Below are 17,389 nucleotides of genomic sequence, written 5' to 3'. Positions count from 1 at the left end.
CTGAAACCCTTTCTCATTTCCCTCCTGACCCATAGTGAAAAAAGAATACATAAAAGAAACTAAAGAGCTTGGTTTATTTTTTGATCTATCCCAAACTCAAGTATTTCTGCTTCTTTTTCTTTTACATCTATCTATCTATCTATCTATCTATCTATCTATCTATCTATCTATCTATCAATCATTATGCATACATATATGTGTATATCTATCCATTATGTATGTATGCATGTATGCATGCATGTATGTACATATGTATCTATGAATCCATATATCTGCCATCTACTATGTGTGTGTATACATGCATATATATATGGCACCATGGTGTATATGTGGCAGTCAAGGAACAACTTAGAGAGAGCTGGTTTTCTTCCCTCAATCATGTGGGACCTGGGGGTTGAACTCAGATTGGTGTTAGGCTTAGCAGCAAGTGTCTCTACCTGCTGAATTATCTTCATGACTCAAATAGGTATTTCTGAATGCTCTTAACACCATGAGGCCTTTATTTAGGATGCTCAGGGGCTGGTGTTCCTTATTCATCTTTCCTATAAGTCCACCTTGCTCTACTCCCATAGTCTCACAAATCTTTCCTGTGTTTATTTACCAAACAGAATCTTGAGAACTCTTAGTCCTTCACTATTGTAAGTGATTGTAAAGACACTAGGTAGACTTTGGCAGGTCATGGTTTTGGCACTGGTCAGGATGGAAGCTGTAGTGGATCTTGCCTTGCCAGTGAAAGTGTCTCTGCCCTTCCCATGCTCTCAAAAACCCAAGATAGCTTAAGCCAGGCTCTTCTGTACCTTATAAGGGGTCACATCTGAACCTGAAACCATGCCCAAAGGGTTGGCCACCACCACAAGTTCACTGGCAAGGCACGATGCCACTACAGGAAGCAATTATCTGACACAAGGTGACCATGGTTTATCTTAAGGTAAAATGTGAAACAAGCTGGTATTTCAATCAAAGACATGATGTGTGCAAGGACATAGCCCAACAGTGTGGACAGCTGTCATCCAATTTGCAGATTCTCAGTAACTCATTGAGAGCAACAACTTACTCATGTGCAGAGAACACTTGCTTCTAAGACCATCTGCCGTGGTTGCAAAGCTAAAGCAATGATCTTCCAAATTTACTCTATCCCACCATTCCTGGAAAGGCCATGCCATTTAATTTCATAAATGGAGAGGTCTTGACTTATTGCCAGGTGCCAACTTCCAGTGCAGATTTTTATAGTTCCATTTACATATCTTTCTGAAGATCAGGGATAAATGGAAGGCTTTATGATCTCTTTGCTAGTAAAACAAATGAAGCTGTAATAAAAAGTACATCTGCTATCACTGGTTGTGACAGGACTATATCTTCCAATTTTCAAAATGTAGTGAAATACAGAAATGCCTCAGATAGCTTCCTGGCTTCTGGATCAATTCTGGTGTCTTTTCTCTGCAGTGTAGGCTGATTTTTATATTCAGCTTCTGGTGTGTGTGTGTGTGTGTGTGTGTGTGTGTGTGTGTGTGTGTGTGTGCGTGTGTGTGGTGTGGTAAATGCATTATTTATTTCTTTTGGTAGAATTGGGAAATTAACTAAGTATGTTCTCAGAGGAACTCCTGTCCTGTGTTTTGGAATTATACACAAAATAGTATTGGGAATATTGCAGAATCTGTTCTTGTTTTAAAAACCCTGGTGTTATTGAGTGATTGTTTTCATAATCCTAATTGCTTTATGGAGAAAATTTAGAATTAGTTATAGTAAAATCTTAATAGATAGGAGAAATAATATGCTTATTTAGTTAGTTTTTGTTTTGACACCATTTTTGTGGGTAATGATCTGTTCCTGAGACATAAGTTCCATGAATTACAGTACTAGTGATGTTTCCCATAATTCCCCCCTATTGTCTGTGCCTTACCATAGGAAACCACTTTCAGTTTTATACTCACCCAACACTTTCTGCTCCTTCCAGCTCTAACTGTTTACTCTAAATGAGTGTGTGATTATGCTGCATGTGCAGACAATTTCTTCTCACCCATTTCAGGTCCTACTGATAGCCATTGAAATCTTTCCTATGACCTTCCAAAGCTTGATGCCTATCATGCTAATGTTCTTTCCTCTTTCTTCATCTCTCTCTCTCTCTCTCTCTCTTTCTCTCTGTATGCACATGACCTGAACACTTGTGTTCTATCGTCTCTCTTTCCATCTGTCTGTCTGTCTATTATCCATCCATCCATCTATCCATTTTCTCTTTATCTAGGCAACCAATTATCATTATGCACCTATTTCCATTATCTTATCTTCTCTGATAGTTTAAACTTCTTTCCCCTGTTTAATCCTTTTTTCCTTCACAGTATACAAGCAATGCTTCTTTTAATAGCTGTTCATTAAATATTTATTGAGAAATCAATGACTAAAACTTTCCTAGGAGAGTACTGCATAAAAGATGCCATATATATATTGCAATACTTATGGATTCATTACCTGGGTCTTTGCAACCATTTCAGGTTTTACTTTCAGACATTTTTCTAAAACCACCTTCATTATGTCAAACAGGTAGGTCTTGGGTTAGACTGGAGTGGGGGCGATGGGATGGAAGGGTGGTCAGGGAGCATGAGAGGGAGAGGGAACTGGGACACACACACACACACACACACACACACACACACACACACACCATACATATATATGAATCAGAAACCAGGGCACTCTCCCAACAGTCCCTCCATTTTTTTCTGTATTTTATTACTCAGTCCAGTGGGGAAATAGCCAAAAGCAGACCACTTGGCTGTGTGCTTTCAAGTTCTTAGTTTTATTTTCTTTTCAAGAACAATAAGGTCACTTTCCTCTCTAATCAAGTTATGTTCTTTCTTTAAAAAAAATGGTGGCATCACAGAAATGACTTGAAACTTTGTAACATGACCACTATTGTCTATGGCAGAATTTTTTCTCCTTAACCAGAAGTTACTTCTCTTAACATGGTCTGTTACATGTGCTTCCCCACATATAATTTCTTACATAATAAAATTAGAAGCTAACATTGATAGTCAGTGCCTAGTGACGGACACAGGGAGGTAATCTACAGGACTCTAAATTACATTGGTTTCAGAGCTTAGGAAAGAGTCATACCATGCCTGGGGTTTCCTTACCTTATATATTCATCTTTGGAAATCTCTCAAATCATCTTAAAGGAAAGTTCGTTTTAGTCTGTATTAGCAAAAGAAACCAACATTATAACTTTTAGGATTCACTGTAGTTGTTGTAAACCTGGTTTATCTAGACCTCTTTGTTCTCCTGAAGGATCTAGAGGTATGTGCAGGGATTGCTGGAGTACATATGCTATGCTGGTCTTTGAGAGATGGCTATTAATAGAGGAGTGAGAATCAGTCTAGCAAAACATTGCCCCGAGTGCTGTAGACAAAGTGGAGGGGGTCAGCTAGGGAAGAGAGAGTGCTGGAAAACTGGGTGAACATGAGTCAGGAGCTCAGGCTCACACTGACAAGTCCCTGCTAGTCCAGTAAGACCTCACTCTATCCCAGCTGAGCAAACAGGCTAGGGAAAATTTTGATCAGTTTTGTGAGGTTACTGTAAATTTTATGAATAGGCCTAGAGCTAACTATGGACACAGAAGGCTTTTTTAAATAGTGGGAAGAATAAAAGTCTAGAAAGGCTGCAGTGGAAAGCCTAGGTTCCTGGGGAAAATGTTCCAAGGGCATACTGGGTGGGGGGATCTTGCTGAACGTGTATGGCATGGTTCACTCTTCTGTTCACTTATAAAGAAACAAACTGCAGAGTACATGAACTTTTCTTTTCTACCAAACAGGATGACAAGTGCTTTGAAATATCACACTCATTTGTCCTTTCATGCAATGAAAGGACATGATCCATTGCTCTGAGTCTGTTCTCCCTTTACTCTATCTGGTCCCCAGACTATTGACTGGTGCTGCTCACATTTAGGGTCATTTTTCCTCCTGCAATGTTTCTAGAAATGTCCTTATGCACACACATGCAAAAATGTTTCATGGCTCTCTTAGTCTAACTAAATTTGCCATAATAACCATCACATTCAGTTCTCTGATTGTACTAAAGGTGTTATGACTCTTTTGTTATATGAAAAGGCATCTCATGGAGAATTAGGGATTCAAAAATTTTAAAAAAAATGTTTGTTCTTTCTCCTATTTTTCATCACTCAGCCCTCCCTGAAAACATGCAACAATGCTCATATGACTTAGTCTGTCAAATATTAACTATTAGAAAAGGTGATTGATTTTTAGTACTTTTGTTGTATGGAAAGTAAAACTACATTTCTTTTCTCATAAATTCATTGGGGAAATGTAGAAAATTATTAGAAACATTCACTAAAAGCGTGTGCATTGCTCTAGTTCTGTGCTAGTAATATATATGTATGTACATATATAATATATAGTTTTATAGTTCTAGTTCTGTGCTAGATATCTCTCTCTCTCTGTTTCTCTCTATCTATCTATCTATCTATCATCTGTCTATATTGCTGGGGATTGAATCCAAGCTTTGCATGTACTTGGAAAATGCTCTACTTTGGTGGGAGATCCATATCCCATTATTTATTTGAAGAAATATACTATACAAAGTTTGGTGAGAGGAACCATGATCAGAATATACTATATGAAAAATGTATTTTTAATAAAAATTAAAAATTTAAAAAGCCATTAAAATTAGTCAATTCAATTTCTTTTTTTTTTTTTTACATTTAATTGTTAATATTCTTTCAGGAAACCATGCTAAGTATTTTGTATTTGGGATTTAAAAGGTTTAAGAAGTTAGATTTCTAAATTTCTAAGATTTATTTTTAAAGGATGACACATGGGAAACTGGACACATGTAAGGAATCCCATTTGGTACATTTGGAGCTAGATGGAACCAGATTAACCATTACCACAATTTGCCCTTCATAGCAGTGTATCCCTTCCTGAGGTTTGTTCTGCTCTTACTCTTCTGATGGCTTCATCTTTGTTATAAATAATGAATGCAAATTATAGGTACAGGTTGTTCACAAATTAATTAATTGATTGAGAGATTAAATAGAGACCCCTTCCTGTCAGAAAAGTGCCCTACCACTGAGTTCTATGCCCTGCCCATTTTTAAGTTTTCAACTTTGAGGATGTAATATAAAGATGGTCTTGAGGGAGTTATTTTGGCTGTGTAGAAAGAAGTGTGTACTTCAAGATAGAAATAAAGGGTGTTTCATTGTTTCATTGACATCCTCCTGAAACAAAATACAGAACAAGATCTTACTGAGAATGTGTATAGATTAGAGTTTCATTTTAGTCACGGACCTCAGCTCACTATGATTGAACTGTTGTGTAAGAGTGGAGCCTATCTATTAAGAGAGAAATGGGCTAAGCATCTCAGTGTCATTAGCCTTGTGAATATCTTCAACAAGACACATTCTCTAAGGTTAGGAAACTCCAGAGCGGTGGTCTCTGGGACTGTTGCCATTTGCTTTTGAACTCATACTCTCTGTTACCTTGTTGCTACTTTCTGTCATGAAACTGTTGAGGTAAGAGCCAACCTTCTGTATTTAAGTATTAGTTTATTCTGCATTACAATTAAGCTTGGTTACAACAAATGAAATTAGACTCTGGCGGAGGGAGGGGGTATGGGCATCTTAAGGGTCCCGGGTGATTCCAGTATGCAGTAAGGCTTGGCAGTCACTGTCCATAGTGAGCTATGACCGGAATTTTTCAGGGCTCTTGCACCAGAAAACTCACTTACTGACTTTTCTGTTACATCTTGTAGAGTGATGGTGCTTGTGTGTAGCTGTCTAGCAGTAGTGATGTACTAATGTTCCTTTCCCATCACAGCCTTCCCTTCCTTGTCTTAGCTGCCTCCTCCTCCTTCTATTTCTTCTTCTAATCCTTCCTCTTTATCTTCTTCTAGCAAATGAATGCAGATGGCTTTATGTAAAGGTGTTTTCTGTCTTTCACATGATGCATTATCCTAGTTTACTTTCTGTCACCCTGTTACAATACCCTGACAAAGACAACTTAGGAGAGGAGGGTCTATTTTAGCTCACAGTTCCAGGTTATAGTCCATCATTGTAGAAAGTAATGGTGATAAGAACTTCAAGCAGTTAGTCATGACTGCAGTCAAAAGCAGAGAGGGAATGAACATCTGTATGCTTATGCTCAGCTCACTTTCTCCCCTTATATACAGTTTAGGACCCGATCCCAGGAAATGGTGCCACTACTTTTAGACTGGGTATTCTCAGGTCAATTAATGTAGTAAAGAGAACCACCACACACTCATCTACAGGCCATCCTGATCTATACAGACCCTCATTGAGAAGCCCTTCCCAGATGATTCTAGACTAATCAAGCTGATAATTAAAGCTACCACAAACATCATGATGCTTTGTCTATAAGGGACTCTGAGTCACTTGCAGATAACATGACCAACTATCCACTTTCTACTGCTGATATTTGTACATTCCTTGGGTAAATTCAATTGTCAGCTATGAGGGAGAGATATACATATGCTTCTTCATAAGTATTACCTGTTTTTTTTATAACTACTGTAGTATTGCTAGATGCTATAGCTGCATCCATGGATGGCCGTGTTTAACCTTCATGGCAACCTTGAGAGGAACATGGTCTGTGCTCACTATATATAAATGATCCGTCAGTGGCTATCTCCAATGATTAGAAGTTTCCAGAAGATTTATTGAAATATTCCATCTCCTAATACATGGTGATGGTGGAAATCTGATGGTGGAATGGAATTAATGAAAGACAAACTACTATCGACAACTCAGACTCATTTAGAAGCAGGCTCGAGGAGAACAGACTTGCTGGTGTTATTTGGGAACTACTCTCCAACAAATATGTTTTAGAATTATCCTGAGTTAGCCCATTTTTTCATTCTCCTAGCTGTGACTTCCAGCATTCCTGGTGCCTTGATGCCTAATGTCACAGATTTGGAATGTGGTTTCTATGTGATCACTAAAAGTTTGCTGAATCCCCTCACTACTTGAGGCTGGTTTACTTGAAGGGTCTTTAATTTAGTACTTGGTGACTGATTTTCAGTGTTTGGGAGCTGAGTAAACATCATCACTTATTGTCTTATATTTAACAGCCCTTTCCAGTGGGAGTAGATCTTACATGTCACCTCTTAAATAGCTCATATCTGCTGGAAATAGCCCCTGAGTCACAACTCCATGCCTTATCACTCTATTCTCTTGAGCTGGAAAGCATCTTGCTCAATGAGTTGTGATGTGGGATGTCCTTCTGTATGCTGTGAATATGTGTTCCTTTTATTGGTTGATGAATAAAGTTATTTTCGCCTATGTCAGGGCAGAATATAGCTAGGTGGTAAAGCCGAGCAAGAGAGAGAAAGAAGGCAGAGCCAAGAAGATGCCATGTAGACACTAAAGGAGTAAGATGCCAGAATATTACCAGTAAGCCATGGCCATATGGTGAATGCAGATTAGTGAAAATGGGTTAATTTAATTGTGAGAGCTAGTCAGTAATATGCGTGAGCCACTGGCCAAACAACTGTAATTAATATTAACTCTCTGAGTGTTTATTCGGGAACTGGTAGATGGGAGAGAAACCCCCATTTACAGAATTGTTCATTTATTTCTTAATAGCCAGTGATGACTGTTTATTTCTGGCTATGAAGACAGGAAGGAAAGAACTATCAGAAAAATGAAGAGGCTTCCTGGGCTTGGATGCATCACAAGGAGAAGAAAATATACTTGGGTTAACCCAAAGTGCAGGCTTTCACACTGTTGCACCTCTATCTTTCAACTGCTGAAGTTTTTCAGCACAACAGCAAGCCCACTCTATCATGCACTGTCTGTTCTCTCCAGGAGCTTCTCCCCCAGGTGTTCAAAAAAAAAAAAGTCAGTCTTTTGACCTTTCCACAACATTCTCCATTCCTGAGAGTCAGCCCTTGGCCCGAAATCGATTGGGTACTTTGAAGCAGAAGGTCAGGTTTCTGAGGACTGGGCTGCTCAGCAGGGATGGGGATGAGTAAGATGCTTCCAGAGTTTGTTTTGAGTCACCTGATGATTTTATTCTCATGAAGTACACAGACCAGCACAGGAAAGAGCTCCCAGCTGATAGCTTGGGATGTCAGCTCTTCCAAAATGTACTTGTGTTTTCAGGTGGTTGCTGAGCCCTGGCAAAAAACAGTCCCTCTCAGGGAGGCAGGGAGAATGATCTAGGAAAACAGCATTTTTTGTCTCTCACAGATTCCAACAGAAAACTACTGCTGGCCTCTGGGTCTAGAGGTGCAGGCCCTGGGGATAAAGTGGCAGGAAGGGATTAGGCAGAAGGTCTTCTCAATTATTGAAGGTCATCTGGGCTCATCTTCCTACTTTCTGATTTTACCCAGGGAGGTAAAACGAAGACTCTTTCTTGTTCTTTTCAATGAATCCAGATAAATTCAGTGATTCCTGTGTTATGAACATTCATTTATCTTTTTGTTTTTGAGCAAGATAAATGTTTTCCTGTGTTAAGAACATTCATGTATCTTTTTGAGCAAGATAAATGTTTTCTCCCTTGCCTGCCAGCATGTTCCTTAACTAGGGTGCATTGTAACCAGGATAGTCTTTGGCAATATTGAACAGGACTGGAAGAACAAATTTCATAAGCAGACCTTCCAGGGATAATCTGATTTCTCTGTGCTTTATTTTCTTTGCAAATAAATAATTCCATTTAGCCACTGTCCCCAAAGAGAATGTTCTCCCACACCCACATCTCCCTTCTGACCTCTACACAGATTTGTTCATAGACCATGGAATGGATATTTCTTTCATAAATCAAAATGAAATAAAATTAGTTCAACAAGAGAAAAAAGGCAGTAAGTAAAAATTTAGCACCAAAGGATAGAAGTATGTGACATTTGGCGGTTGAAGAAGTATTCTGCTAGGTCTAGTGCTTAGCTTTTTGTTATGCAACTTTACTTCATACAAATTTCACAGAATATCACTACCCTCACTAATGTTTGTAGGCATTAAAGAACTCACTCTACCTAATACAACAAACTTCAGGGCAGAGCCTGTGGTTTAACTTGGATTTTCTGATTATGAATCCCCACCTCAGATCCATCATGTGATACTTCTTAGTAAAAAGATACTACAAAACAGTGGAGTTTGGTTCATGCCATTATTAAGCTTAAGATAATCAACTAAGTGTGTCAAGTATCTGTTGTTTTAAGTTCAAACCTACATAGAGGGTTTGGGAAAATGGCTCAGTCAGCAAGTGCTTGCCACACAGCATAAGAACCTGAGTATAATGCACCTATACCAAAAATAAAAAAGAAAGAAAGAAAAAAAAAAAAACAAAAAAAATAAGTAACTGTTGGGATAACATGTGCAGGGAGGCAGAGGGAGGTGGATCATGGGGTGACTTGGTTATCCATCTTAGTGAAATTGGCAAGCTCTGGGTCAATGCACTATGCTTGTCTCAAAAATCAAGGTAGGTGGTGCCTGGAGAATGACATTCAAGGTTGACATCTGACTTCAACATGCACATAGAACAAAAATGATGCATATACAAGAACATGAATTAAAAAATAGCTATGTCGGATGTACGGCCTGAATCATGGAGTTTCTAGGTTTTAAGGTAACCAAGAACAACAATGGGATTTGCTTGGGAGGATGCTCATCTCGATGCCCATGGGATATTCCAATGCCAAGGATCTGAGCCCAGCGCTCACCAGGTGGACTGCACTTAGGAGGGACCAGTGCTGTCCGCAAAGCAGCCCTGTGTACCACGGCTGACAAGCCTTCTCTCTGGAACATTTTCTTGTTTGACTTCAGTTGGAACCAGGTAGAAAAGGGAATAATTAACCTGATTTTACAAATGGGAAAACATGTTCAAAGAGGCTAAGTGGTTTGCCTAAAGCCAAAGACATCCTAAATGGTAAAGGGGGAAAGTCAGTGCTAATGGAAAGTGAGGTGCCCCATCATTCACAGGGTGGAGGGAGGGGGCAACTGAAGCAGCAGCCCATAGAAATGTTTTATAGTCTTTAAAATCCAGAGACATTGAGTGGTAGCATTTTGGTCATGGATCAGATATGTCGTGTTAAAGAAAATCAGCTTTAGTTAACATGAAACATGAAAGATTATACAGTTGACAATGTCTCAGTATTTACATTCTTGCTTGTTACTTGAAAAATATTGAAGTGTTTGTCAGGCTGTTGCCAATTAGTGGTGGCTTCTGTAACTTAGGGCAACCTATTTGAGTATAAGATGGAAAGAGCAAGAAAAGGTTTAAGTTATGCATTAAAATGTTGATGTAGCCAGACTCAGCAGTGTACACCTGGAATACCAGCACCTGGAAAGTAGACACAAGAGGATCTTGATTGCTTTCTGGGTCAGCCTGGGCTGTATAATAAGATCTTGTTTCTGTTAGGGGATGATGAGTCAATTTTCTTCAGGGTTGAGACAGGTGAGTGGGTGGGTATTCATGCTCCTGGAGCTGGTCTTACAATCTATTTGCTTACAGGCAGCAATAAGTGGACGTATTTATTTATTTGGGGTTTTATTTTTGTTTGTTTATTTTAGAACACATTAAGTTGCGAGGATAATTGTTGTGTGTGAGACTCATTTCGACCCAAAAGCAAAGAATCTTTTCTCGTTTAACGAGCTAACTGCATTAACTTGGACCCTTTGTCCATTAATCGCTGTGGGGTCCTGGAGAAGGACCCCGAGAAACCATGAGGTGTGGGGAACTTATTGGACAGCATAAGGAGAGTGTCTACGGTATACAACAGCCTCAGGATTGGTGAGCTTCTGGGCTTGGACGACCTGTCTTGTGTTATTGGTCAACTGGTTGTTATGGCCTATAGACTCTCACAGGGTGGTTGCTATGCTCTGCAAGTCACTGTACCATAAAGCATACCCAGAGCAGTAAAGCAAAGTCACGCCAGCTAACTTCTGATTGGTTCCTTGCCACGAGGAGGGTATCTGGCCCAGCAAGGTCAGACAGTGCTGAGTCAGAGGCGTACATGTCTTTTCTGCAGCTTGTCACTGCTGCTAAAGCAGGGGGCTGGTCCTTTCATAATGTGAGGGCAATGGATAGGGGAAGAATCAGAAAGGAAGGATGAATGGTGTGAATTTGACCAAAACACATTATATACATGTATAAAATTCTCAGACAATAAAAAATAAACAAATTAGAAACGAAAAACAAACTAAAAATCAAAACAAACAAACAATATGGTGGTTTCTCTAAGATAGACTTTTCCCCTTCGTTTTAATTAAAGTTGTAATTCTAATAGTTTTAAAAGTTATCAAATGCAAAATGTGATTTTCTTGGCCAGGGAAACAATAGCTAACTTCTGTATATTTAAGTTAATAAAAAATGACTTTTAAGGCTAAGGACATAGCTTAGTAGATAAGAATACTTGTCTAGCAGGCACATTACCTTGATTTTGGTCCACAGGCATGACTTAAAACCAGGCATGTGAATGTCTGGAATTTCAGTGCTTAGGAGATGAACTGAAGAGAATCAGAAGTTCAAGGTCACCCTCAGCTATGTAGTAGAATCGAGGTCAGCAGGAGCTATGTAAAAGCCTGCCTCAGAAAATGTAATTGGTAGATATTACCAGTCTTCCAACCATCAATTCATTTGACAGGTGTATTTTGCACATTCACTCAGACAAGACATACCATTAGTATTTATTAAAAAACAAAACAATGATATTGTATTCCTTATCTATCATATGACTCCCACCAAAGTATTCTTGTAGATCTTGTTTAATGTACCACATAACCTGCCTTATGTTATGACAAAAGCACAAGGAGATTCACCAAGCAGGGAAAGGTGAGCTGGTTCCTGATGGATGTGAAGGAGCCAGTCAGGAATTCTGAGTGAGAAGAGAAGATACTGAGATGGCAAGAGCATGCGTGTGATGCCTGAAGTCATTGCTCTTTCCCCCATTGGGAGATTTCGATGTGATGTGTGTGAATTCTAACAGATACTGCCACAGAAAATTACACAATTTTCATGAAATCTCTGGTCTTTCCATTCAGGCTGCTCGGTTTACCGAGCAGGATGTTTGAGTTCAGAAAATCTTGAAGATGAACTCTGAGCCATCAGAGCAGGTCCTGGTCCAAGTGGTCCCTCCATATGAGATTCTGGCATTGATTGTGGACTCAGATTTGAGATAGAGCTTAGACCCAGGTACTATTTGGCTGGATAACATTGTTGATGTTTGAAACATCTCTGAGTATAAGTACTTAATCATACAAAGCCAGCAATAATGACTCTTGTCACAGTATATGTGTGCTGGTAAATTCCAATCAGCCAACTTACTGCAATAGAAAATAAAAGTCTCAAATTGTAGCATTTACTGATTCCCCTTATGTAAATAACTCTAACCTTTTAATTTTGAGCTGATATTATGATGTCACAAGATACGAATCTGCAAAGAGACATAAACACAAAGAGATGATGTCATGGGGCTGATTCAAGCTGATCCTAGCCCTTTGTTGCCTATCACAAGGGTTCCTGTTTACCAGCAGGGTCTCAGTGATGTTTGTAGTTATCTCCTGTTGTGCCCACCTTTCCTACAACACTGCACATACTCCTGACTGCTGTAAATCTTCTCTGAGTTGATTAATGCAAGTGCAGTGTTGCTTGTCCCTAGGTGCTGCTAGCACAGACTTAATGCATTCTTTTTGTTTTAGAATCACAGTTAATATCATTTGTCAAAGTCAAGTTGGCTGAGTGTTTGCTCAGTCCATTCCTCATCTTCTACACTATAGGGTCAGGCACCAGGCCTAATTTCATCTCCACGTTTTCAATAGATTTTGGCATGAGACATCCATTTCATGTTCACAGTCCTCCAGATTGCTTCAGTCATTGCCTTCCGTAGCCTAGAGGACAGCCAGGCTTGTGGGTCGGTGTCGAGCTCACCTGTGTTTGCACTCAAAAGGCAACCTCCTCATAGCTATGGCTTCATCATGTCTGACTGTGTCTCAAATCATGATAGCCTTTCCCATTCATTCAATTAGGAGGAGGCAACACATGATACTCTCTGTTTTTGTTTTCTAAATAACTCCATATTTGTAATAATTAAAAAAGAATTTTGACCTAGTGAATATTATTACAAATCAAAATGGAATTTGCCTCTTATCTTCCTTCTTCCAACCTTATTCTGCTTTAGAAAACCTGTCATTTTTGCATAAGATGCCTAAAACAGCAAAATGGATTTCCCCCTCTTCATCTTTAAGGAACTTTCTTCTTATTTCTGAACTCCTATCTGCTAAGTGATAAAGGATAATTAATAGTTAATTAAGTAACTTCTTTTAGAACATACAACTTATATTAGAGGAAACGCCCACTTCTGTCTATCTATATGCATATTTGTCCAAAAATTCTGAACATGGTGGCCTAGATACAAGTGATGATGGGTATACATAGGTAGAAGAGAAGCATTCAGGGCACAGTACTGAAATAGCCCACTGTAGGCTCGTGCTAATCTAGCACTAGTGGGAGTATTGCTAGAAGTCAGACAATGTCTTGGAAAAAGTCTTTCGTTTAAAAACTGTAAGATCTCTATTCCTTAATAGGTAGGATTAATGAACTATATATGGATCATTAGAATTATATATACAATTCTAATTATGTATAGTAGAAAGAATACTCAGCAGTTAAGAGCAGTATGTTGTTTGTCCAGAGAATCCAACGTTGGTTTGTAGCACCCAGGACCACCTGTAACTCCAGTTTTAGGGAAATCCAATACCTCTGACTTTCATGGGCACTGCTTTCAGATGTACATGCCAACTACCACATACACACATACATACATACATGTACATACTTAAGTACAATAAAAGGAAATACTAGAAAAAAGTTGTATATCCAGAGGAATGTTTAGTTGGAACTATATCCCATACTGAGTCCAGTAAGAAACTGTGCCATAGTATCCTAAAACAAAACAAAACAAAACTATTAGCAGTAACTATACCACGTGTACAGTAATTCCTGCTAGTTTAGGGGGATTAGCAGAGAATGTACTCCATATAGGTCTCCTACAGAGTCTTAAGTCTTTCCAAGAAATGAAGTACATTTTATTTTTTTACAAATATCTACTAGTGGTTCCTTTGGGACTTGAAAAAGAATGATTTATGGTTTTTTGTTTTGTTTTTTGTTTTTGTTTTTGTTTTTTTTTTTTTTTTTTTTTTTTTTGTATGTGGATGAGTGTTTTGCCTGCATGTATGTGAGTGAACCACATACATGCCTGGTGCCAGAGGAGACCAGAAGAGGGATTGAATACCTCTGGTCTCCATGGGCAATGCACTCAAATGTCCATATACATACCACCCCACCCCACACACATACACATAATTAAATGTGGTAAAAACAAATATTAAAAAGGAATTGTACATACAGAGAAATGGCCTCAAGGGCCGTGCCAAGTTGTACTTTGTGGGAGCTGGGAGCCAAACCTAAGTCCTCTGTAAGAGCTGCCAATGTTATTCACCACTGGGCCGTCTGTTCAGACTCTCCTTAAGGAGTTTTGTATTATTGGACTCACATAGTCTTCTGAGATTCCTTGGCTCATGGGCATGCTCTACACTAGTGTGTTCCCAACCTTCCTAATGCTGTGGCCCTTTTATGCAGGTCCTCATGTTGTGGTGACCTCCAACCTTAAAATTATTTTATTTCTGCTTCATAACCACAATTTTGCTACTATTAAGAACCATAATGTAAATATCTATGCTTTCTGATAGTCTTAGGTGACCCCTGTGAAAGTCACTAATCCCTCAAAGGGGTCTTGAACCACAGGTTGAGGACTGCTGTTCTCCACACTCTCTTTCTATATCTGCTTTGTTTCTGTAGGGTTTCCCCTTGACTCATAGGAGGGCACTATGGCTGCATGCTCGATGGAGATGTACTTAGGTACTTAGTGGGGGCCATTTCCCAGGGTAGCCTCCTCACATGGACACCTCTGCTTGGGGGAATCAATATAGCAGGCAGCAATATTGATTGTGTGCCTCTTTTCCCAAGGCAGCAGTCTGGGGTCGGTTCCAAGAACAATTCCATTATATATATTTATCCGAGACCTATCTGGCAGAGGGAGGCTGAGCACACAGTCTTATTTTATTCTCCCTGAGAGAAATTAACAGAATGAGATTCTATTCTGTCTTGATTTCTGTTCACACAAGCCCAGTGATAGTTCGTGACTTGTTCAAGGTCACACAGGCAGTGAGAATGAGATGCTGACATCTTGTGTCATCATCAAAGAGGCAAATAAAATGGTCACAGAGGACTTTGAAGTTTGTCAGCTAATGTATAACGTAGGAAGTTTTCCCCCTGCATATTCTCAAGGTTTTGCTTCAGCAAAAAGACACTTTGTACAGGAGGCAATCTTTATAATGTTGACACTATCAATCTTCAGAACACTGGGTCAGCACTGACTTTCACTTGGCCATTTACGCCTGCTGGGCAGGGTAAGCACAATCCCAGGCAAATTTCCACCCCTCCTCCTGTTCAGTTTGTGCTTACCTGTGGAGGTTCTACAAGTGCAGCAAGCTGCTGTCTGAGGGCCACTCAGGTGTACCGTGACGTTCACTGATCAGAGCCGCGATCTTCCTGATGAAAACCTGACAAAAACTAGACGTTGACCTTCAATCCACTGCCAGGGGAAGGGAGTAAGATACATGCTGGTTATTTTTAAAATGCTGAAGTGCAGTTTGACAGCCGCCACTAACCTTGAGTAAGTGTTGGGGTATTGTCTGAAAAACTTAAATTCTGTCTAGTTTCAGGTCTTTTTTTTCCCAGATAATTGCTGGTTTTTGATTTCTCCAACCTTCAGTTGATTCTTCTGTACCCGAACGCTTGAGTCCCGGCATTCCCCTCCTCAGATCCATCTCACCCCACATGGTATCTCATTTTTGGAACTAGGATCTCAGACCTCTGCCTCCTGGACTCAGGGTGTCTGTGGGTGCGTGGACCTCGGCATGGACAATCCCTCTCTGCACTGTTGTGCAGGGAGGGACTAAAATGTGTCCTTCTGGCCACCATGGGATAGCAAGGATGGGGTTTATTTCCCCATAGAAAAAACAAGTTTGCATACAACCAAGGAAAAATAACAGCCATCCTCAAAAATGGAAAAATGAGATCAGCACATGTTTGCAAGATTGCACCAACTGCCATGGTGCAGTGTGGGAATCCTCTTTGCACATCTGTAACTCTTTTTGCTGTAATTCCTTCCTGTTTACAGAATTTTCTTCTGCTTTGTTTCCAGGGGAAGCATGATAGCAATGCATTCTTCTTTTTCTTTTATCTCTTATTTGTTTTCTCTTCATTGTTGAGATTACTTTCAGTGATCATAGGGGTCAATGTCAGTTCCTAGAGAATTTAAAATGCCTCATTTCCCCGTGACTCAGTGATTTCCGGGGAAGAGCCTGCTGTCCCAGAGCAGTGTCCCCGTTGTGTGTTCTTTCTTTCAAGGTTTCCAGCATTTCCCACATCTTTATTTTTGGTAATTTAATTGTAATGTATCTGGCATGAGTTTCTTTGGGTAAAGTATTTGAAGTTTTCTCTGTTTTTTAATTTGGACTTTAGCTTTCCCACACATTCAAAGTAATTTTAGCTTTTATTTCTGTGGCTATTTTTCAGCTCCACATTTTTCTTTTTCTTCCAAAACTGTCACGATGTAGATATTACTGATTTGTTGGTTATTATTTTCCAAGTCTTTGATACCTATTTTTTTCTAGTCTACCTTTTTCTTATGTTCCACCACTGGTCTGCCCTGAAGCTCAGAGATGTTTTTTTCTATGGAATCCACCCAGTGAGTTTTAAAGCTTTCCATATGACTTAGGGTTCCTCCACCCAGTAAGTTTTAAAGTTACTTATTACATGTAAGGTCTGTAGCTTCTACTGGGCTACTCCTATAATTTTGTTGTTCATATTTTTCCATGTTATTGTTTTAAGAAGACTTATAAGCATTTTTGAAGCACTTTTGTAATACATATTTTATTTTAAAGATGATTTTATTTTTAATTGATTGGCATATACACTTTAGGATACAGTGTGACATTTCAATACATCTAGACAATGTGCAGTGATCAGATCAAGGAAGCTTATATATTTAGCATCTCAAATATTTGTCATTGCTTTTAAAGAAACATTCAAAGTGATCTCTACTAGGTATCTTTAAATATACAAAATACAAACTATTGTCAACCATAGAAATGATGCTGAATTATAGAACATTAGGAGTTATTGTTTCCTGTAACTCTTCCCTCCTGGGTCATAAACCATCTCCTTTCTTATCTCCTTACTCCCATATCTGTACTAGGTTCTTGTAACCAACATTCTGCTCTCTACTGCTATTCAATTAATATTCTTTCCTGCCTTCTCTCTCTCTCTCTCTCTCTCTCTCTCTCTCTCTCTCTCTCTCTCTC

The sequence above is a fragment of the Phodopus roborovskii genome, unplaced genomic scaffold (genome assembly GCF_943737965.1).
Source record: "Phodopus roborovskii unplaced genomic scaffold, PHOROB, whole genome shotgun sequence".
NCBI lineage: Eukaryota > Metazoa > Chordata > Mammalia > Rodentia > Cricetidae > Phodopus > Phodopus roborovskii.
The sequence above is the reverse complement of the archived record's forward strand: the minus strand, read 5'-3'. Positions refer to the sequence as shown.